Source organism: Protopterus annectens, chromosome 3.part1, assembly GCF_019279795.1.
Source record: "Protopterus annectens isolate FY-2018-M chromosome 3.part1, PAN1.0, whole genome shotgun sequence".
NCBI lineage: Eukaryota > Metazoa > Chordata > Ceratodontiformes > Protopteridae > Protopterus > Protopterus annectens.
The window spans coordinates 588,639,642-588,665,871 of NC_056732.1; positions in this window are offsets into that span (position 1 = coordinate 588,639,642).

Here is a 26,230-nt window from a genome sequence, read left to right on the forward strand (position 1 = left end):
CCTCCCCAACATCCCACTCTCACCTGAAAAAAATAATAAAGGGGCAATCTGTTCCCACAAACAATTCACACCCCATACATAGCTGATCATTTCACACGTGTCCACTGGACAATTGTAATCCTGTCTAATTGGCATCACAACTTATTGTTGTTGTCCTCACCCCTCCCAGGGGTTTGAGTGTCCAAATCTACCTCCTAATTCAGTGTATATGCACAGCTGTTGCTGTAGAAGAAATGGGCAGCTATGGACCTTCCCTACACCCTTCATGCACATGCCTGGCTAGTTTCCCTACTGTCTTTCCCTCTTTGTGCCCCTTTTTTCACCACTTTCCTATCAACCCCTTTTTCTTTTCTTTAAAGAAATTAGCATGTGGATAAGCGGGAGTAAGCAATTTTAAGCAGCAGTAAGTGGGTTTAAGCCTGTTTGCATGGAGGTAAGCAATGCCTACACTGGTTAAGCAATTTTGAAGCTAAATGAGTATAAGAAACTGTAACCAGAAGTTAGCAGTGCTTACCTTCATGCAAACCTGCTTACAACTGCTCAAAAGTGCCTTAATCACTCTGTATCCAGTGGCCCTTGTTCTGCCCAGCAACAAAATAAACAGCCTCTACAAGGCTCAAACCCAAGACCCTGCACACCATAGACAATGTGATTTTTCACTAAGCCATGTCAGATGTACATAGCCCTGATGTATTCACAACCATATCATTCAACCCAGTCATTCAACAGTACAGAGAATGTATTCCAACATGTAGATGTATGGGTGTGTGTAAATATATTAATATCTAAACAGATACAACATATCTATATATATACCCCCCACAGCCAAACACATCCTCCCTGCAATACACTACCAAGTGGTGCAGATCCCATAACCAAGACCTGACACAACATGGGCACAAGATGTTAACAGTACAACATCCCACCTGTATGATGTCAGACTTGTATTGGTAACATATCATGCAGTACAGTCTGGCTCCCATAGGAAATGTACAATGTGGAAGCTATCAACATCCGTAGGATACATATACACAGACACATATATGCAGATACAGATATACATCTATATATATAGATCTATATGCAACTACACATATACACACACAGAGATATGTAACAGCCACTATGCCTACAGTTAACACCTTAACAACTGGACACTGTATGAACCACCCATACTAATCACAATCATTGCCTGCAACATATACCCACAGAGAGGTCATAGGATATAACACCACACACAGGTTTGCATAAATGGAAAACCTTTATTTGTGTACTATTACAGTTGTATATGCCATGTCATATAGCTGTTCAGAAACCGACATGCATATAAACAGAGTAATGCAACTGTGAAACAGTTATACTAATACAGTAGTCTGGAAAGGTTTACAAATGTTGCTGTCGAGGCCGAGGCCTTCAAATAGTACAATAGTAAAAACAGACTGGGCCACAGGATACCAAATAATCAACAGTAAGTAATGCAGATGTATAGTTCAGCAGCCTCTATCTACACTCTGTACACAATCCCTACGGGGTAAAGACCTCAGTTGACACAATGGGATGTATCTGTTACATAACAAGGCATAACTGACACCATCACTGGCAGCAGTAAATCTAGCAAGTATCTGGACATGACATCTCACTGGGTATGTACACTAAGCTGCTAGGCATGTAGCAAAACACTGTGCAGGCTACAGGCAGACTGGCTCAACACTGGCCTACATTTCCTATTGGGGAATGCACATGTACCTGCATATATAGCAGGACTACAGACATGTCACAGCACAGAGTACGATACATCAGTGTGAAAGTGCATAATCACAGCCAATGTGAACACAGCCATGGCCACGTATGGTATACTAGCGTTATATTACAGTATATGGACTACTTGTTCAACACCATCCTCATATGTGCCACTCAGACACTAACCCTACATTTACTGGGCCACTACACAGTGTGGTCTGATGCCTGTCTGTGGTATGGAACATGTGTGTGTATGGCCCTACAAACATGTAAGCCGATAGGGTAGCATACAGTGGAGCAGCATGTACCATCAGATAGAAGAGGATGAAAAACAATGACATCTACCACAGTCTGTACACAGGCCAATGTACATATTATCAATACACACACTCTGTCGACATTCACTTTATGTACGCAGACCTCTGTACTGTACACACAACCACAGAATGTCCAGGTGATGTCATCAGATATAACCCCTACTATACATAACATGTGTTGCAGTCTGATATCTCACTGGTTTGTTATCAGTGATGATGTCACTAATTATGGTGTACATCACATATGCACGTCTTACTGCATGACATATGTACAAAGGTTGACAGAGTTGTGGCTGAAGGCACATACACAGGGCCAATATTAACATGTTACTGTGATAATCTCATTTATTTACTGTTGAAAGAAGGTTTGTTGCAACATATGTCATATGAGGGATATGAAGTCAGTAACTCTCACTGCTGTCACCATCTACAGACTGCAATCCTCACACTACCTTCTGCAGTCCACAGATAGGTACTCTATGGGTAACACATGAAACAGAAGGCACCACACACTGCACAGTCTGCAGATGACCCTATAGATTGGGTTCCCTCATAAACATAGCACTGACATGGCAGTTATTAAAACATGTAGGACAGCCATATCCACACACACCCTGTTAAACCAGCATTACTTCAAATGTAGTATAGCAGCACTTACAGTCTGTGGTCAGGTCAGGCACATCCCCCTCCTGTGTGTTGCCCTGTTTCCACAGTGTATGTTGTTATAGGTAAATCCCCAATCCATCTGAGATGCTGGTTGCCAAACAACAGAACGAGTTCCTGCTCACAGTGAATGAAAAGGCCCAACACGAACATGATGTTCCTAGCTACTGGAGTGTGTTTCCATGCAATTGAAAATGGTAATGTTACTACAGCTGTTCCACATGCAATCAGCCAGAGGAGGGCTGCAATTCATGCAGTGGTCATCAGCTGAACATGAGCATCAATTAAAATGCACATGCTGCTGCCTAAGCAAAGCAGGTGTAGGTCTCCACATTCACCAGAGAAGGTTTGAGAGAGGCAGACAGAGGCAAAGTAAAGTCAGGGAGGGGTGGGAGAGTAAATCGTAAGCATGTTTGTGTCACACACCTACCAGCACAGGGTATCAAACCCCTGGCGACTATGTCATGCTATCACATTTCTATGCAGTTATCAGTTGCACCACATAGGTTACATGTTGAGAAGCCCTCAAAACATATATGTGATGGTGAGTGGCATCTGCTATACGGTAGGTGTAGTACACGTGCCTGTCCGCATGAACAGGTGCCAGTATCAACACAGCCACACTCCCACAGGGACGCACACACATTGACACACATGGCAGGGCCAAGAATACAACTAATCACTAGTGAGATTGCCAGAACACATTACTGTGAAGGTATCACATGCACCACAGGGGTCATACAAAGGTTATATGGGCAAAGGGTATGTGGAGGTGTCTGACATTGGACAGCATGCTTCAGGATGCCAATGGGAGTTGTAGTGAGTGTGAATGTGATCATATGCATCATGCAACACTCACTCACACACACACACACACACACACACACACACACACACACACACACACACACACACACACACACACACACACACACACACACACACACACACACACACGCGCGCGCGCGGTGCCAGTACTGACATGCATGAGTGCATTGCTTCATGAGTGTGTAGTTGTCGACTATGCCAGACAGCTATACAAGGCTAGGTGATGGGTATACCTTGGCATCAGCCCACATGACAATGGTCTGCATTATTGCTCAGTGTTATAAGTTATGGATTTGCCCACACAGGTGGGTATTGTATTCACGATCCAGTCACCTGGGTGACTATTGTGTGTGGCCAATGCTGTGCATTGCTTGCCATGTATGTGTTCCTTAGTCCATGAGGAAGTTATCAACATCCATAGGATATATATACACAGACACATATATGCAGATACAGATATACATCTATATATATAGATCTATATGCGACTGCCACTGTACCTGGGGTGTCTGGCCCATGTTGTTTACACAGATTATCATCAGATGTGCCAGTCCTAGCCTCATGTGGCGGGAACTGGTAATGGACAGCATGTTTACTCTGCACCTACATTGATAGCATAAAACTGGCATTCACTGGTGTCAGTGGCATCTGTCCATACAGGGCATGTTTTCAGGCATGGCATGTCCTTTGTGGGTCACATATAATGGCACCAGGTGTTTCAGGTGTCCAGTGGGGAACATGGGGAAGGTGCACTATTGGCATGTACATGCCTATTGGACAGATAGACAGGGTGCCATGCCCTCTGTAGCCCACTGCAATCACACCATGGTTACTATCAGTGGGCAATATGCAGGGTATTAACAACATAGTGGCTGTTGCCTAGGCAAGTGTGTGTGTGTTTTTGGGACATGTGTTGAGAGTGTTCTCTCGGTAATAGTAGGGTTGCTAACTTTGTTTGCCTGGCCATGATGTCACATGTAGGGGTATGGATTTGCACCTTAGCCTCTTGGTTATTTCATATCTGTTATCCCTGTATGGTGGACACTGCCATATATACTAGGGCCACCATATAAGAAATCTTCAAAACCCGGTCCACATTGAGCCCAGTTGTTTTACACACACACACACACACACACACACACACACACACACACACACACACACACATCTGGGATTAGAACACCTACCTAACTAGTTTATTACACTACAGCACTAAGCGGTTATAGGTCGCGCCACGGAGATTACTGGAATACTCCTTCTCCAAAGGTGTATTCACACTGAATTACATTAGCAGGATTGACAAAGTAGGGCATATGAATTGTAGTGAGTGTGGCTAGGCTAAAATGCATTGCTCCCTAAAAGACATTGAAGCACACACAAAACATCCACAACCGAGATGTGTGTGAATAGAACTCCTACCAGAGTTATATATCACACTACAGCATGACACTGTTATAGGACGCACCATAGGGATTACTGGAGTACTCCTTCCCCAAAGGTGTATTTCACAATGAATGACATCAGCAGGATTGCCAAAGTAAGGCATTTGATGTGTAGTGAGTGTGGCTAGGCTAAAATGCATTGCTCCCTACACAGACATTGAAACACACACAAAACATCCACAACCGACATGTGTGGGACTAGAACCCTATCAGAGTTCCATATCACACTACAGCATGACACTGTCATAGGATGCACCATGGGGATTATTGGAGTACTCCTTCCCCAAAGGTGTATTTCACAATGAATGACATCAGCAGGATTGCCAAAGTAGGGCATTTGAAGTGTAGTGAGTGTGGCTAGGCTAAAATGCATTGCTCCCTAATCAGACATTGAAACACACACAAAACATCCACAACCAACATGTGTGGGAATAGAACCCCTACCAGAGTTTTATATCACACTACAGCAGGACATTGTTATAGGATACACCACAGGGATTACTGGAGTACTCCTTCCCCAAAGGTGTATTTCACAATGAATGACATCAGCAGGATTGCCAAGTTGGGCATTTGAAGTGTAGCTAGGCTACTATGCATTGCTCCTTACACAGACACACACACACACACACACACACACACACACACACACACACACACACACACACACACAGACACACACACACACACACACACACACACACACACACACACACACACACACACACACACACACACAGCTGCCATGTCTGGGATTAGAACTCCTACCTGACTACTTCATTACACTACAGCAATATGCAGTTATAGGATGCACCACAGCGATTACTGGGTTATACCTTTCCAAAAGGTGTATTTCACAGTGTATGACATCAGCAGCCTTGACAAAGTAGGGCAATTTCATTGTAGTGAGTGTGACTAGCCTAAAAAGCATTGCTCTCTACACAAACTGTGACACACACACACACACACACACACACACACACACACACACACACACACACACACACACACATGCACACACACACACACACATGCACACACACACACACACACACACACACACACACACACATGCACACACACACACACACACACACACACACACACACACACACACACACACACACACACACACACACACACACAGTTGCTACGTCTGGGATTAGAACTCCTACCTAACTAGTTTATCACACTACAGCAGTATGCAGTTCTAGGATACGCCACGGCGATTACTGGGCTACAGCTTTCCAAAAGGTGTATTTCACAGTGTATGACATCAACAGCCTTGACAAAGTAGGGCATTTGAATAGTAGTGAGAGTGACTAGCCTAAAAAGCATTGCCCTTTACACAAACAGAGACACACATACAGTTATGATGTCTGGGATTAGAACTTCTACCAAACTAGTTTATCACACCACAGCAGTACACGGTTACAGGAAGTGTCATGAAGATTGCTGGCCTACAACTTTCACAAGGGTATATTTCAAAGTGTATGACCTCAGCAGGCATGTCATAGTATGGCTATGGGGGGCCAGTGTGTGCATGGGGCATAATCCATTCATCTAGAGGTTGACACACCACATGTGGCACACACAGGGTTATATTCCACAGGTAAGTGTATACAGCTGCTAGATGACTATTTCCTTGTACAGTCAGGTTGCGCACTTAGCACTTGCACCAAATAGTCTGTAATGCTGACAGATACTAGTGGCTAAGGTCTACAGTGAGTGACATCCGAACCTCATTTGGTTGTAGCCATTTGGCTGTGTGCTGGGTGAGACAGACCTCATAATGCATGGCCTCTTGTGACAGTCACTCTCTTCCACACATCTGTGTGCTTCTACTTTTTGCTTATTATAGTGTGTTGTCCTTGGGTATATGCCTGTATTCCTATCCAGTGTGTGTGCAAAGCATGAGTGCTGCATACTGAGGAGTGTCTGCACTAACATCTGCAACTGCCAGATATGCCTGGTCCGCTGTTGTTTGCAGACATGGCCTTCATTTGTTTAAGTGTATGAGCATGCCCAGTATGACCTTTTGGTATGTTGTTGGCTGACATTGCCTTCATTTCTCTGTGTGTGAGCATGCCCAGTATGCCCTTCTGTATTGAATGTATGGATCGATTCCAGGTAGTTTGTACTGCAGTGTTGACCTTTGTGTTGTACACCTACAGGTAGAATACTGTTTCTGCAGGGTAACTGTCAATCATTTGGCCATATGGGTACAAACTGTGCAGGGGATAGTGTGTACTGTAGGTGATTGTGTCTGTGCTGCTTCAGCTGCGTGGTACTGCTGTTAGCAGAGATATTCAGACATGTGTGCTGTTATACAAAGTGATGTTTTCTGTCCTCATGTACTGTCAGGTTGACATTCTTGCTCACAGTGATGACTTGGGGGACAAGGGTGACTGCAGCTATGTCCAGTATTGTGGGCAGACACCTATGTATTCATGGTAAGTTATGCCATTCTGGAGGGGGAACTGCAGACACTTGATGCTGGGTTTGTGTATCCAGTTCAGCACCTTGGTATAGTGCTGGCAGAGGATCCCATACTTGTCCTCCCATCAACATGGCAGTATGGCCTTGTGGCAATGCCTATCAGCTGTACAGATTTGCACAGGTTAGCCAGAGGCAGGGGCCATGGGTCAGGACATTTATCCTATTGTGGTGTATGGGCAGGTGTGTAGCCACCCATTTATGAGTTTGCAGCCAGGGGTAGTCTGTGCACACAGCTTGGTGTCGGACCCTGCACATTCCATGCTGCCCATGCTCCCACACCCCCTCTGTTATTCTAACATCTTCCATACATTATACATACATTCTCTGATACTTTCCCTAAGGGTATCACCAATCACAGGTTGTGTTAGTCTTGGTCCACAGTTGTGTTGTAGTAGAAATCTCCGTACGGTCCCCAGAGAGTTATGCAGTCAATCAGGATAATAAGTAGAAGTAAAACACTGCAGAACTCACCACCAAAGATAAAAATTCCACTCTTTATTGACGAACAGTCAGATAAGCGCTTTCACGTACCTAAGTACGCTTCATCAGATCTACTTTAACTGTGCTTACCACTTCACTTTTATACATAACTCTGAATAACAATTAATCCAATTACATCAAAAGAAATAATTCAATCATTCAATAAAACTGTATAATTGTGAGATTGCTGGGATCAGCCTTAAAAGGGCATTCCAAGGGACTGTGTATTTATAGCAATAGAAAAGCATGGAGAACCATATATATGTTGAAAATTAACATCTTCTCATGTAGAGCCTTATTTTAATACATTTTTAATATACTTTTATCATATATTTTTGTCCCTATTCTCAAATGCATACTGAACATAAACATCAAAACATTAAAACATTAAAACATCGTAAAATATATACATACACAAAATATGATAAACACCTCAAGCATACCCCATATGTATATTAAAATGTCAAATGATGTGCCAATAGATGAATAAATAGATAAATAAATAAATATGTAATTGATATATAACTTTTGTATTAAAGTATATATATCTTTATAAAAATATATAAATAAATGCATATAGCCAATAAAACATATGTATCCATATCCATTATTCACCTTGTTGCAAAATATAGGTGAAAACAATATTGTTTCACATATATCTAAATATAAATATGTCAATTTATCAAATGGAATTATTAAAAATGTTTTAAATAGATATACCTATAAAAGCCATAAATAAACTTGCAATTGATGATACAAGGAAATGAATGTATGAATAAGTGAATAAATAGATGAATAAATAAATAGATGGCTAAAGAACTGTCAAAATCAACGTGCAGCAAAGTATGTATATATAATATAATATAGTATGATATATTGTCATATATTATTACACATAAAATATATTTTATATGGAAACATATTCATTGATATAACCTGGCATCCAAAACAGGTTTCAAAGAAATGGTATGGTTGAGACCAGGGGGTAAGTGTGCCCCTATCCTCAAGATCCAAACTAATTCTGTAGTAGCTAGCTCTCTTGGTCCACAGTTCATGCAGTGGGACATGATGGACATGTTACTGTGGTTTGTCCACATGTCCTTGTATATGGCTTATGTGGAGTGTGTTATGTTGTTATTTGGCTGTCCATGACATAACATGCATTGGCAGTATGTGTGAGACATGGGTCTTTGGCAGGCGCATGTGGGGAATTAGGTGTTGCTGCAAACCAGATGTGGCAGGCCGTTGGATTCTGTCAGTCCTACAGTTCCAGACCACCATACAATATATTCCCCTGGGGTGACAGGGTAGGTGTGATCGTTGTTCATGCCAATACCTTCTATCAGTCTTGATCAGGTGGTGTAGATACTAGCAGGGTGCTACCTACAGCTAGGGAGACACCTGCATGGGACACCTGCACTGCATGCTGTAGTCTTCCTCTGTTACCATATACAGGTGGGATCTTACCATACCCATTCCCCACAGCAGGGATATTGCCAGAGAGGTGCCCGTGGGTGGTGTTTGAGTGGCTGGGTGCATGTGTGCTATGGACACTACTTGCATCTGACACACAGATAAGCATAGGGCATTACAGTTATGCTGGCATGTGCAGGTACATGAGCTGATCCATAATAAATCAGTTCTACCTCCTTTGTGATCTGCAGATGTTTAGGCAGACATCACTGGTATCCCCTGCTACAGGCCCAATTACTGTGATACATGCCTATATGTACAAATCCAAGGGTGTCTCCATTTCACATTGACACAAAATATACTATATGGCTGGGGTACTTTCCCCTGTGTACTGCTTGTATATCTAGTCCACCAGCCATGCCATGTCAGTCTTTCAGATGGTGACACATTACCACAATACATTTACAATGGCTTACTGCTAGCATGTGTTATACTGGTGGGGAATGTCTTTGGCACTGCAGTCATGGGGGCTTGTCCCTGTTATCAACAGTAATGGCCAATGGCCACCAGGTCTTACCTCAACATGCATACATACTGACCACTCTCACACATTATGAAACATACACCATCCTAACACACACAGACCTGCATATTGTGCAAATGGTACAACCTATCCTGCTACTTTGGCAACCTCTGGGCATCTGGGCTCCACTCGTATTATACCTACTCATACATGTTACTACATTTCTACACAGAATTGGGGGGGCACATCTGAGTGTCACTGCATTTCTACACTGGATTGGGGGGAAGAGGCAGACCTGTCTGTTTCCACGTGTCTACATAGGCTTGGGGGGCACACCTGACTGTTACTACATTTCTAAATAAGATTTTGGGGGACACACCTGACTGTTTTTACATTTCTATACCGGATTGGGGGGGCACACATGACTGTTACTACATTTCAACACTGGATTGGGGGTAGGGCACACCTGACTGTTTCTACATGTCTACATGGGAGTGGGGGGCACACCTGACTGTTACTATATTTCTACATAGGGTTGTGGGGGGATACACCTGACTGTTTTTACATTTCTACACAGGATTGGGGTGCACACCTGACTGTCACTATATTTCTACACAGGATTGGGGGGCATAGACCTGACTGTTTCTACATGTCTACATGGGAGTGGGGGGCACACCTGACTGTTTCTACATTTCTACATAGGGTTGTGGGGGGTCACGCCTGACTGTTTTTACATTTCTACACAGGATTGGGGAAGGCACACCTGACTGTTACTACATTTCTACACAGGATTGGGGGGGGGGCACCTTACTGTTTCTACATGTCTACATAGGATGGAGGGCACACCTGGCACTTGCACACATTTGCTATGACTGTACTGGTATGTCAGGTACTCCACTTCATTCTATATTCTAACCTATCATACTGACTAGAGGCATATCAGTGTACTACAGGTCTTAGCTTTGGTTGCCCTATATAGTGTCTGACTTCCTATTCTTCAGAACTAACATCCCACTGCCTGACCTGCTGTAGTCTGTCTGTGTAGGCCTGTGGGGGAGGTTACCCATAGGCATCATTCAGAGGCCATAGCACAGGTTCTGTTTGGGTTTGTCTACACCTGTCCTGCTGACTGAGACTGTTGTTGGGTATGTGAACCTCCCCTGACTGGCATGTGTGAGTCATATGGACACACATGTCATCCAGCACATTTCCTGCTGTGGGTTCTGTCACCCTGTGTAGTACTGACTACTATGGTGACTTCAGTATGTGTTACAGATATCATGGTGCCATTATGGGTGTCTACAATCTGTTGCCATAACATTCAGCCAACCAATTCACTTGCATGCTCACATCCATACCATAGATACAGGTAACATCACATTCTACTCCATTTGGCAATTGGTAGATTAATTGACTTACCTTGTGGGTTTGCCAGGATTGAGGATGGTGCTGGATGGCTGCCTACGTCGGATGCACATAGTACACTCCCTATACATGGTTGAGTACAACTAGTGTCATGTTTGGAATCCCTTTTACTGTATGTGCGAGTCAGAGAAAGGTGTCATTCCCTGGATCCCTACTGTGTCAGTGTATGTGCTATGCGTTGCCTCTTTGCCAAGGCCAGAGAATACTGAGCACATCTCCATCAGCCTACTGGGGCAGGCTCAGGTTGTTCCTCCTCCGAGTCACTCTGTGCCTGTGCAGGCCTTGGCATTTGTGGGGGGCTGTGTGGCCCTGCTGCAGCTGTTTCCACAGGATCATATTTTCTAGCATGGCATATACCATAACAATTTGAGTACATTTAGCTAGTGAGTACTGCAAGGCTCCACCGGATGTGTCCAGACACTGGAACCGTGACTTGATCATCCCAAACATATGCTCTATTATATGTCTGGTCTGTGCGTGTGCCTCATTATGGCGTTCTTGTTCAGGTGTGTGTGCATTTCTGATGGGTGTCATCAGCCATGGTTCCAGTGTGTAACCAGCATCCCCCAATAGGTGACCATATGGATGTCCCCACTGGCAAATCTCTGGTACAGCTGCATCAGATGCCAGATGTGGAAATCGTGATAGCTTCCAGGGCAGCCAGCACACACATTCATTATAATGCCGTAGGCATCACACACGACCTGGGAGTTGATGGAGGGGAAGCCCCTGCATTTAATGTAGGCCCTACTCTGATCACCGGGTGGTGCTTTGATGCATATGTGCATGCAGTCTGTAGCACTCACTACCTCAGGGTATTCTGCTATTTGGTGCAAGAGACGCATATTGCTGGCCAACATCTCACGGGTGTTGAGAAAATATACATGCTCACTGGCATGTGCTGACATGACATCCAGGAACTGGAGGAATACTCTGGATTCTGATGCCTTTTAGATCTCCATGATATCCCCAGTTGAGCTTTGAGAGGTACCTGTGGCTAGTATTCTAGGCCTAAACATACCTTGGTATCCACTGGGATGGGCTTCCCTTGGTCAGTTCAGTGTGTCAGGCATGGCCGGCACAGCTCAACAATTTGCTGTAGGAGGTACATGTCCACCCTATAGCGCTCCACTATCTCCAGCTCATGTAGCCCCTGGTAGGTTACTCTGGGTCTGTACACTCTTCTCCATCTCCTCACTGTGGGTTGATCAGCAGCATTCACATCCTCACTGCCCTCAGCCTCTTGCACATGTTGTTCTATGTTGCCTGCTGCAGCCCCTATCATTTTGCAGTTTTGTTTGTTAAAAGTTCCCCGCTTGTATACACCAGTGGTGTAGAGTATGGGAAAAACCAGAGGGGAAAGTGTTTGCATAGTTTATAGTAGTGTTCTGGGCTGGGCTGGTCTGCTGCCTGTGTAATTGGCTGATTCTGATACATTTCACCTGCCAGCTTTGCTAGTTCTCCTTGATTATCTTCCTACTGCTGTTTTCCCTTCCCATTGCTTTCCTGTTTAAGCCCGGGGGTGCGCCGCACAAACAGAGTGCTCAAATGTGCACAGGGCTTCTATTTCCTGGTTTAACTTTTTTTCCCCTTTAAAACCTGGTGCATGGTGCGCACACCCGCTTATGCAATGTAAAGAGTGCTAGGCAGACTCAGACACACACCCTTGCTTAGCTGTGCTTAACTAGGAGCAAACCTGAGCCACAGGGCTCCAATCTGCTTACAGTATGCCTGACACACACCCCCATGATGTCAGCTAACTCCTAGGCTTGCACCAAGCTATTCCTACTCTTACACTGTTGAGACCTGACTAGCATGTGGGGGAAAACTGGGATTCACTATCATTCCTTTCATTTGCATGGGATTGCCTGCTAATGCATAGTTACATGTCTCACACTGAGCCTCCTCCCTTAGAAACCACTACTCATTGGCCATGTTGTCTTCTGCCTGCCATTGACTTTCATGGCAGAATAGTGATTTTAGTTAGAATGCTTATTTTAGGTTTATTTTATTATTTTCACCCCGATCCTGTTTGCGTGCTGCTGCCCTACGCTTAAACAGCTGAGATCAGCTAAAAAAATAAAAGTTGATTTTTTTCATTTTGTAAGCTGTTTGCATTGCCAATGGCCTTATACTTGGCCATTGGCATTCTTCCTGATTGATATGCAGCCTTTATTTGGAGCTGCCACAGCTCCGTTTTGGATTTTGCAGAAATGTACTTGGTTACTAATCGAGTACATTTCTGCAGATTACACTAGTCCTGCACGTCCAGTTTCAAGTTTCCTGGATCACAATTTCACCGCATTTGCATGGATTTCTCCTGCAAATGGGGTGATTTGCATACAGGGGCTTAGTCCGTGCAGGACTAGAGCAGGAGTACTCGTGAACACCCCTGCAGGCTGTTCCTGGATCGCACGGCAGACATATTGCCTGCTAGAGTTCCTGCACTAATCCTGCATGCCGTGCAAGGCATGCAGAATCTGGGAGACTATGTTTACAAAAATTAATACATGTAAGTAAAACAGCAACATCAAAATAAGAAAGAAAACTACTTGGAGTGTGTGACTTATTAAAACAGCAGTCACCCAGAACGATCATGACATGTCATCTACCTGGAAAAAAAGTGACAGTATCTCCCTTTAATAAAATATCAGTGTCTGACCTACAAATTGCAATCAGGTATTCCAAATGATAACATCTAAAAAATAAAGTATTATGGTAGCAAGTTTAAATTTAAAATATTGTAAATATAAGTCACTGAATAGTGGGACTGAAAGTGCAAAAATGGGAACTAAGTTCAGGACTGCAGTATCTTGGAGTATTCCATTTCCTCTGAGGTATTAATGTTTCAGTGTAAGTATACATGCTCACAAATAATATATATATATGTTTACATGGGTTGATATCAGATGATCGAGTTTTAAGAAAGTTGAAATTCATACAGATGAGACCATATGATCGAGTTTCTGAAAACTCGAACATCAAGAAAAATCTACTTTTTTTACATTTATGGGGGAAAGCCTGCCTGTGCCTCCCACACCCCCTGCAAAATATATATACCAACTCTAAGATCACACTACAGTGAAGAAAAGGGTACATTTCCAATCCTTGCTGTACTGCAATCTTCATTCAAAAGGTTCAAGTTTTCAAAAACTCGAATTGCCAACATTTTAGCAATGGGAACACAGTCTAGTAATTTACAAAAGAAAGTTTCAGGCAGATACTTTTTAATCATACACCTGGTCATTAATGAAACAAAAATGTAATTGAACAAGATTTACATAAACCAGCAGTGGGGATTCTTGGATGATCAGTCCATCCGTAATTCTTCCCTGTCTTATATTTTAGGGAATCAGTCTTGAAAGACCGTGCAGACGCTCTGGCTTTATGTATATATTCACATGACTAAAGGGTTGGGAGGGTGGCCTAATGGTTAAGGTGTTTGCCTTCTAAACACAAGATGCAGGGTTTGAGCCTCACAAAGCATAATTGGCTAAGCTTAAAATGGCTTGTAAGGGCAGTTAGCTTAGTCCTAGCCTATGAACTAAAAGATCTATTTCTAAGTACTGGAAGGAACAGAACTAACTGGAAAGCATGCTTCTTCTAATAGACTCTAGGTCCCAAGTGTATCCCATTAGTTTATCAGCTATAATATATAGCCAATGGGACTGAAGTTATTTTGGGACAGTATATTTTCAGTGAAATGCTGGCTACTATCAACAAGAGGAGTAACAGTGACAACTCTGTGGTCTGGTTCACTCTTCTTAACTGCAGGCCAGGCCTATAAATGTGGATAATACTAACGGGCTATACTAAATCGAACCTGATTCTAACAACCAGAAGCAGTGAAACAGCTTCAGCAATGGATGTTTCAGGTCAGTGCAGAAAAGTTATGGGCTCTCATCAAGAATGATGTTTCTTAATGAAATGAAGTCTAATTAATAAGGAAGACAAAAACATGAAAGGAACTGTAATGCTTTAGAGCAGCTCTGAGAGACACAGAAAGGCGCAAGACTTTTGTCTTCTCAAGCGAAAGAAAGAAGGACGTGGTCCCTGCCTAATGTGAATACAATGAAGAAAGCCAGAAAAAAAGACCCATAAACAGTGGGAATGCAAATGAATCTCATTTAATTGCCTGGGTGTTAGGGGAGCAATGCAGAGAAAAAGAGAAGAAGAGGTGTTGACTGTTTGCCTCTGCCTTGGAATGGTGAATGCAATGTCACCAGGGCACGTCTCCAACTAATGCATCTCTACAGGAGACTAGTGGCCTAACAAAAGTCATAACCTGAGAGTAGCAAAAGGGCTGCCTGAGGAGTTATGCCATTTGAATAAGCGAATGAAATCCCTGTGCATAACCGTACTTTGAATGTTTAATATGTTACAGTGAAGTGTGTGAATGGGTGGGGGCGGGGGTGGGAGATACAATAAAAAAAAAAAAAGAAAGAAAAGTCCCCTGAGGGCTACTGTCTGACAGCTCTGCTGTGATCAGTTCTTCTCAAATGTTAAAAAAGTGCGAAAAAATGAGTAAAGTAATCAGTTGAGAAGACAGCTGGCAACTAGACTTCATTGCCAAACAGGTAAGTCTTATTGATTTCATTAAAATGACTGCATACATTCAATATGCACTGTTATGTAACTCATAAGGGGATAAGAAAGGTGAAGAGAGGAGGGAGTTATTATATCGTCTCTCATGAGTTATTCTACACAATAGAAGACTCTTTGCCACACTGAAAGTACTGCTAGCATAGACAGAGACTTGATAATATCATAGTGCCGAGCAAGTGACTAACTTGCTGTACATATTGCAAAGGATTTTCTGATCAAATGTTGGAAGGTCCAAGCTATGATCAATGAATGCAAACAAAACTCAACATGACTGATCACAGGTTGGGAGAGCTGAGCTAGGATTAATGAGTGGAAGCAAAACTCAACGTGACTCTGATCACAGGTTGGGAGAGCTGAGCTAGGACTGATGATTGGAAGCAAAACTCAATGTAACTCTGATCACAGATTGGGACAGCCGAACTAGGATTAATGACTGGAAGCACAACTCGATATGATTCTCATCACAGATTGGGTGAGCTGAGCTAGGATTATTGAGTGGAAGGAAAACATAACATGAGTCTGATCACAGGTTAGGAAAGCTGAACTTGGATTAACGAATGTAAGCAAAACTCAACATGACTCTGATCACAGGTTGGGTGAGCTGAGCTAGGAGTAACGAATGTAAGCAAAACTCAACATGAGTCTGATCACAGGTTAGGAGAGCTGAGCTAGAATTAATGAATTTAAGCAAAACTCAACACAAGTCTGATTACAGGTTGAGTGAGCTGAGCTAGGATCAATGAGTGGAAGCAAAACTCAACGTGACTGATCACAGGTTGGGTGAGCTGAGCTAGGATTAATGAGTGGAAGCAAAACTACTCCTACTTCCTGAGGATGAGAAGGAATGTGGTGATGTAACCCTCTTATGCATACAGGTATCAAAGGAAATGTAGCAGGGATAACCATGCACAGGAATTACATCTTAAGCCTAGATAATGAAATTGAAATATTTGTAAGGTAACCCTCCTTATTACACTAAAATAGCTGCATTTGGTAATTCATGTTACCATTGTGCAGGCTTCTGGAAAAGGATTGATACTTTTCTATGTATGGAATTGAAGACAAGACAATGAATATATGCAGAAGTGGTAAAACTGTAGCTGGAATCCTTGCAGACATGCGTGCCTTTCTTCCCAATAATTTAGATAAAGAAGACTGGTATCTGTACAATAGGAAGATAGTTGACACATTATGTCAATCTGTTTCAAAACCTAGTATCCCCCAGCCAAGAACACATAATAAAACTGCTATCTCTGAAAGATAACTTCTGAAGTAAAGTTTCCAGAGAAAATAAATTTTGGATTTCAGATATACTGCTGGAAGCTCTAAAGGAAGTATTGTACTAGAAATATGATTTATACATTTATTTGAACTATGAAATTATTATTTTCAAGCCATGATCTACTTCTAGGGTGGTTTTATTGCACAATGCAGAAAAACATTCAATAAGATGGGATTGTGACACTGATTTTCTGTTTTACAGGTCTTAGCACTCCTGTCTATGCTACCTAGAAAGGGTTTTAACTGGGTTTTGTGATGACGCTAAATGACCATACATTATAGATTATCATGACAAAACATTTTGCCAGGCAGGGATATCTTTTATCCCTGCTCTTGTTTACCATACTGATGGAAGGTCTAGCAGAGCACATCCAACAATTTAAAGATATAAAAGGCATTCAATCTATAGAAAGGAAGTATACATTGTCTTCCCTGTCAGCAGGGTTTATCAACAGTTAAACCAGCCTCTTATCATACCTTGCCAGTGAGGCTTATCTTTGTGCATTCTGTACTCCTACCTCATACGTTGTTTTGTACTGCAGCCATATACAGTCTGTCACCAGAATTTTTACAGTGCTAAGTTTGATGCACATATGCCCCTTCTCTTCCACTACTGGTACACCTGACCTCAGTTTTGGTGGCTTTCCTTTTCAGACTAAACTGTGTTTGCCTAAGTATGCTTAAATGTGTCTAGCATTTTGTATACTACACAGAAACCACAGAATTTCGCTAAAGAAATCTTCTTCAATTGCATCTACAAGCCAGGATGAAAGGTAGGAACATCAGTATAAAATGGTACTGCTTAGTACTTTTGAATAGCTCAGCACAAACCTTTGAGCACAGAAGTTCCACAAAAGTAGTACCTCTTGGCAGTAAAGAGATAACGTCTATTAAATGGCCATAAAAATGAGCTCCCAAATTACCCCTCAAGCTGCATTGTTAATGGAGTCATACATAAAACTTAATACCCATTGTTATGTTGACAAATTGACCCCCTAATCCCCTTTCTCTAAGAATATCAGCACTTTTTTATATAAACACTCTTGATTTAAATACTGTACTATAGTATTAAAATGGCTGTGTATTTCACAAGGAGCACAATGATGTAGTGGGTACAATTGCTACCTTATAATGCTTGTTTTCCAGTTCAGGTTTCAGCTGGTATAGTTTCTGTGCAGAACCTGCATGTTCACCCTGTTTGCATGGTTTCTCATCTGGTGTTTTGGTTTTCTCTTATAAAAAGTCATACCATATGTGAACTGGTGATCATCTAAATTTTTCATAAGTATACTTATCGTGCCTTAATTTGTAAATTTATTAAATTTACTTAATTTGTAAATTATTTTTCATCTAGTGAAATTTGAGGTTAAACTATATACTAGGTGAATATAATGCCATACAGTTTCATGAATTCTCTTAGGAAAAAGGTTAAGTTCAGTTTAATTATTCCTGATTCTTTTGTCTGATAAGTATTTTGCAGTGTATATTTCACAAACAATGGGTTATGTGCAGACTTTGAATTTGGCTAGTGGACAATCATAACTGTAGGTTGCCTGAGGCATTCTGATATGTTTAATATAATCATGAAACTAAACTTGGCCAAAACTAAGATGCAGCTTCTTCCTTAATGTACATATCCCTTATTAACTGCCATTGTCAGTTCACCTCACAACCATGTCAAATTTTAATGAAAATGGAGCATAGATTTTATGTGGGTTCCATTATGGCTGAAGATAGTACAGAGGATCTGCAGAGCATTCTCCACCTAAGACAGATTGATGTTAGATATTTGCAGATCCATACCAAAGTTATGTTCCTGTTTCCCATGCTACATTGGTTGGATCTTAAGTGCATCACCATGACATGTCCTACCAAGACCTTTTAGTCAAAGGAAGTAATGGCCATGAAAATTATAAGGACATCCTTTCACCTTACACAATTAACCATTAAGTATCTTTTCCTTTGTTAATGTCATGCAATCCTTTTTAAGTGAATTTCTAAAATTTAGTTAAGGAAAGTAACTACATGCAGTCGTATTATTTCTTCTTCCAAACTTCAACCACGTCCATTATTTTTTAGTTTTACTGAAAGCTCATTTTAAGTAGATTGGTGCTTCTAAGCTTCTTCAAAGGTACATAAGACTTTGAAAGCTGAGTACAAAGCATCACTGACCAGAATAAAAAAGGACTTTTTTTTTATTTCTGGTACTTGCAATTGATCTTTTTAATACCTATGGCACCGAGATCAAATGATTAAAACTGTCATTTCTATGCAGTTTAGCACACTAACCCTAGACTTCAGAAAGAATCCCTTAGACTCCCATAAACTGCTAGCACTGCAAGGTGCAGTTTATGAGGTCTTTAAAATGCAGTTTAGAGTCATGTTTAGCCAGAATGAGGAAGACTTAGTTATTGGCTAAATTTCATATCTCTGAATCATGGGTCATGATCATCAGTGCTTAACAACATTTGTCTGCAGTAATTACCACTGATGGCTGAAGCATCATGTTGACAGAGTAACTTCCACTTCACTCACTTACCTACACACATGTAGAAATTCATACACAGACACACACACAAACACACACACACACACACACACACACACACACACACACACAAGCACATGTGCACTCACAGACATCCACACTCACACATTAACTGCACATGAGACATCTCCTCACTTGAATGCACTCATAGACATACTTACCCATTTGCCCATATAGAGAGAGAGAGAGAGAGACACACACACACACACATACACACACACACACACACACACACACACACACACACACACACACATATATATATATATATATATATATATATATATATATATATATATATATATATATACAGTCATCTGACAACATTTATTCCCCTGCAAACATCCACACACACTGCTCTACACAAACACACACACATACGCACTATGTCTCTAATGATCTTCCCTAAACTTACCTATAGTACATTCTCTCCCAATGTCTATAATAGAGGATTGCAGCATTTTGGCTATACTAAATAATATGGCTGGCAGTACTAATTTACACTGCCAAACAACTCTGAATCACTGTGCTGCCTAAATCCCCTTCCACAGACATTTCCAGTGAAGAGCACCTAGCTAATTACTATTATCCACTACCCCAGAATGACTCGTTAGGATTTAGCATGGCATGGAAAAGGTGAAAAGTGGTGATTCGACCAAACATGTAAAATCACTGAGATGGGTCTGACTCTCAATCAAAAAGAGTGACTTCAAGTGGTTAGCCACTTGTGTTCGAGCCAGGGTTCATCAGAATACACAACAGGAGTGGTTTTATTAACGTGAAGCACAAACAACGTCTACATCCACAGCATTACCCTAAGGTATTTGCTACCCCTAATTTCTTTCAAAAGGGTCCTTTCATCTAGGGATAGGTTAGATGGAAACCTGTTTTTCAAAATCTCAGTCCTAAGCTCCCTTTCAACCAAGGATTCAATTTTTTTTAACTGGGGATGGAGAGAGGGATTAAAGGTGCTTTTCCTTCTCAAGGCTTGATTACCACCTCTATTTTCTGCATCACCCAACATGATTTGAAAAATTTTCTTCCATAAAAACAAGTCAATAATAACTCTGCTAATATTAGATTTTTGCCTGGGTACAAAATTGAATCCCTTAGAAAATAATGAAAAACAGGTTTTGTTAATTTCCATACTGCTGTAATTAAAAATATTGTAACCATTTAAAGTATAGACAGGTCCCTCTTGCTGAATCTTATTTCGGTTACCAGGATATAGTTCAATTAATAGTTCATTTTGCCTCTCGCCCTGCCCCTCCATTGGTAATTGTCATACTGTTTGTTTCATAATCTTTTGGGCCTTCGAAGGGGTGGGTATTCTAAAGGGTCCTGGTAATTTAAGTGTGACTCAATATCATTAGTTCCACTACCGTTGTCATACTAAACATTACTAGTGTGGACACCAACCCTTTCCCCATCTGTGTCTACCAATCTATTCATGGGCACATAGGTTCTACCCCTAAGTTTATGGAAACTCTTTTTCTAATGGTATTCACCCAAGTCCCTGTCTATTATTTTCTTCTTCCTTGTAAATACATCATGGCACTTCTTGTCAACAAAATCCCTTTAAATATTGTTTCCAGTGTTCATCTATCTTAAACAACAAATCATCAGTGATTTTTACAATTAATAATGTCTGTCTGCTTTGAAATCTCCTCAATTGCCATCTCATTATTTTTGATAATAGCCTTCATTACATCAAAACCGGCTCGATCAGAAATGAACAAAAGCTCATGATGGAAATTAGACCCTTTGGTCACATTGTTAAGAAATTTCCAAAGTCTAAGACCTTTCGGTACTATTCCAAGTTTTAAACATTCTCTCAAATATAAAATGTCAATATTTAAAGTCTGATGTTTCAACTGTAATAACCCTAGGTTATCAGCATAACTGTTGTTACTAGCGGAAATGTCTTCTGTAGTACTAACAGTGGTAAAATCAAACTGTTTATCAAGCCATAAGTTAATATCACTATCGTTTGCAGTCTGGTTTTTACTAAAACAGTCACCTTGTGAAGACTGGTGGGTAGTTGTACCTGCTGCCCAGTTACAATCATTGGAACCATCATCTGCCGTGTTGAAAATCCGAGGGGTACAGCCCGGGAATAATTCAAGTCAGAGCCTCTCTCGTTAACTGGCACCTCAGGTACCTCTACAGTTTTCCTTCCACACCACAAGTCATTTGAAGATGCAGACAATGCTTACTGATTACCAGGAAGTGAACGCACAGCTTAGGGGTGAGTGGCAAATGGGAGTCAGTACCTCAACCAACTGGGAAAGCTGGCCAATCAAGCCTTCAACTTGCCCAAATCTCCACTGCAACAAACCATGCTTCCTGTAATTATTTTGATGGCTTCCCCATTAAAAACACAACCAAACCTAAAATAAAAGGGGAAAAATCCTTGGTCCAAGCAAACTAATAAATCCAACAAAATGCAAGGATCATCGGAACACACAACAGGAGTGGTTTTATTAATGTGAAGCACAAACAACTTCTACATCCACATCATTGCCCTAAGGTATTTGTTACCCATAATTTCTTTCAAAAGGGTCCTCTCATCTAGGGGTATGTTGGATGGAAACCTGTTTTTTCAAAAATCTCAGTCCTAAGCTCCCGTTCAACCAAGGATTCAAAATTTCTGAACTGGGGATGGAGAAAGGGATTAAAGGTGCTCTTCCTTCTCAAGGCCTGATCACCAACTCTATTGTCTGCATCACCCAGCATGATTTGAAAATGTTTCTTCCATAAAAACATCTTCAAGTCAATTATAACCCTGGTAATGTTAGATTTTTTTCCTGGGTACAAAACTGAATCCCTTAGAAAATAATAAAAAAACAGGTTTTGTTAATTTCCATACTACTATAATTAAAAATATTGTAACCATTTAAAGTATAGACAGGTCCATCTTGTCAAATCTCATTTCATTTACCAGGATATAGTTCAGTTAATAGTTTGTTTTGCCTCTCCCCCTGCCCCTCCATTAATAATTGTTATACTGCTTGTTCCATAATCCTTTGGACCTCTGGAGGGGTGGGTATTCTAAAGGGTCCTGGTAATTTAAGTGCGACTCAGTTTTGTTAGTTCCACCACCATTGTCATACCAATCATTACTAGTGTAGACACCAACCCTTTCCCCATCTAAGTCTACCAATCCATTCCTGGAAACATAGGTTCTACCCCAAGGTTTAGGGTAGTTTTCAAAGGGTTAGACCACATTTTTTCACCCTTTATTTTACATTCATGTTAGAGCTTACCTCTGGCAGGAATCCTTCCTGAATCCCAGCCCAAGTCTACACACATTGACATCAACTGTGCATGCACACAACAGAAGGCTAATACATATCATGCAAATGTGCCAGGGGATGGAATCAGTTACATAGATAGTTAGAGGTAGCTACTTCTAAGCATCTAACTAGTTTTAGGTAAGGATGCATAAGGAAGCAATAGGCAGTAGCTGTAAGATCGGCACTGCACCATTTATCGACAGTGAGTAGTGAAGGCATGACTCTTTTTTTTTTTTTTTTTTTTTTTTTTTTTTTTTTTTTTTTTTATTATCAACAAAAACCTTAAAAGGGGAAATAGTTTACAGTGTTTTAGCTTATCAAGAAGAAAGTGCTTATGGTTACCGTGATGTAATGAGCAAACAAATAGTGCATAATGGCTAGAAATCTAAATAACATGGCATTTCTATAATGTCAGAGGTAGAAAAATTCTTTCCTAGGCATCTGAGCCCCATTTAGTAATAATGTAAGGAGCAGTGTATCTTTAACAACCATGTGCGTCTTCTTGGGTGACAGCGTTGAATCACCGTGAATGAATGTATGCAATTCACCTGTTACATGTTCTTTTGAATGCTACCAACATGTTCCTTAAGCTGTTGTGCCCATTACCTATGAGCATTGGTAATCATCAGTGACAAACCTCCAAAGCATTTAAAGAGTGAAGAATGTCCTGGTCATGTTACACATGACAAAAATGTGATGGGAAACAATGTAGACAAGTATTTCTCTAATGAGAAGTCTATGCCATAGTTTCTTTGTCTACCAGTTGTGTAATTGCTCTCAAACTACTGCAAAAAGGATATATTCGTAGCTTTAAGTCTTCATATGCTGGTAATATTTCATTAGCAGGCATATATGTGAGAGCAGACACCATTTTAAATTTAATTTTGATTACTGAGGAGGAGCCATAGAATGTCCTCTATAATACTGTTATATTTGTCACCCTACAGTCTGAGCAAAATATAAATGGAATACTGTAGAGGAACTAACTTTTGTATTTTAAAAGCAGTTGGCAGACTAAAAGATAATAGCATTACACCGGAAACCACAGTGTTTTCTACCTGTAGACAACAGATACTTCACTTTGTTTAGTGCAATTAATCCAATCTAAGCACTAGTGTCATAGTAGCATAGCAGAAACTAGGCTACTGATATAAGGGGCCTTTTTAAACCTAGCCACGAATCCCAATTATTGGTTTTCAAGGATTCTGTGGTAGTATATATATATATATATATATATATATATATATATATATATATATATATATATATATATATATATATATATATAAGCTGGGCATGAGTGTCAGAGCATTTACAAGCTTCTTCTCTTTAATATAGACATAGGTGTGAGACCATGGCTATATTTATAGTTCCCCATTAACTAATCTGAGCTTCACTTGAATAAGTGTATGGATAACCTCTGCCTCACAAGGATGAGAAGCCTGTTCCAGAAAAGGAGAAGTCTCTTAATCACATACCTGTCCCTCGAGCATGTCCTGTTTATGTTGCTGGCAAGTATTACATCCTTGGATAAAGTGTTCCTGAGGATGCTTGTTTTATGGATGTGCAACAGATCCATTAAGGTTAGATCGGGGATGTTTTGTAGGCCAAGTATAGGTTACCCCTGAGCAGCCTGTAGGAGACCTAATATGAGGACAAATCTTTGTGGTGGCCCACACAGTGACTTGTTTTCAACACTATGTATTCTTTTTGTGAGGAATCTCTGTGGGCACTCCAATTGTTCCATATGCTTAGCCAGATGCATACTGAAGGGGGCATTGTACTCAATGACTTGCCTTATGAGAGAAGAGTACAATGGAACAATGACCCATTTGAATCTTGTTGCTACATCCCTGCTTAAAATTTGTTCAGTACTTAATGATTTCCTCACTACAGACAACAAAGTCAGAGACTCTTGATGTTAGCCTTGACCTCAGAGTGGATGCCAAACAAGTGCAGCCAAAGCAAGGAGCCCTACTAGTAAGCAGCATTTTTGTGGACATAGCTTTAATAGCTACATAAGCCAGAGGATCTTGCCATTAGCCTTGACCTTCGAGAAGTAGATGACAAACAGGAGTGGCTCCAGCAGTGAGTCCTTAGACATCCTACTAGTAACTAGACTTTTTGTGGAGGTAGTTTTAACAATCATATGAGTTTTCTTTGGTGACAGCAATGACTTTCATTAGCTGGCCTTATGCACTTATGCTATATCATGTTCTTTGAGTATTGTCAGAGACTCCTCTATTTTAACTTCTTGGATCCTGTCTACAAGCCAACTGGTTGATCCAGAGGGTAATGCAGGGGTTTATACCTAATTTAGTGAGATTTTCTACAATGCCTAAGTGGGATATTTTGTCAAATACCTAGGCCAGGTTGTGAGAGGCAGTATGCACCATTTTGCTCTCATCTATTGCTTTGGTAACATTAAAAGAAGTCCACCAGGTTTAGTAGGTAAGATCTGCCCTTGACCAACCCAAACTAATTTGGGTCCAATGTTTGTAGGTTACCTATATCATCATTTAGGATAATTGTGATTATTCTCTCCATAGATTTGCATATCAGGCTATGAATCGATAATTCACTTGGTTCATGAATGTCACTCCCTTGAGTTGCAGAATAACCATAACAGTCCTCCATTCTTTGGCATGAAACCTGTTTGGAGACTGCGGTTAAATACTGATTACTGTGGGACCAATAGTTCATGTTTCATGCTATTAAGGAGGCATCCTGGGATATTATTGGGAACCATCAATACAGTGTTCTTCATCATGGAGAGTGTCTTAAGTACCTAATCTCTAGTGACAGTTGGACATAACAGTAGAACCTTTTACAATTAATTCAGTACATTGCTGTGTATTGACTTTTGATGTTATGGCATAGCTGAAGAATGCTTTGTGATTGTTCTTGATCTGAGAGGCTAATTTGACCTCAAATGTGGCTTTTGTAGACTTGATTAGCCCCCAGAGTTGCTTATTTAAGTTGATGAGGGATTTCTTTTGCATTTTTACTTTGTTGGACATAGTACCTCCTAATTTTTGCCATGAATTTCTTCCTTTTGTTATACAACTTATTAATGCTGTTATTCTACCATGGCAGCTCATGTCTTGAGTTGATTCTGTATGTAATCTGGGTAGGTACAGCTGACTCTATGCAGCTGTCAATATGATTATGCA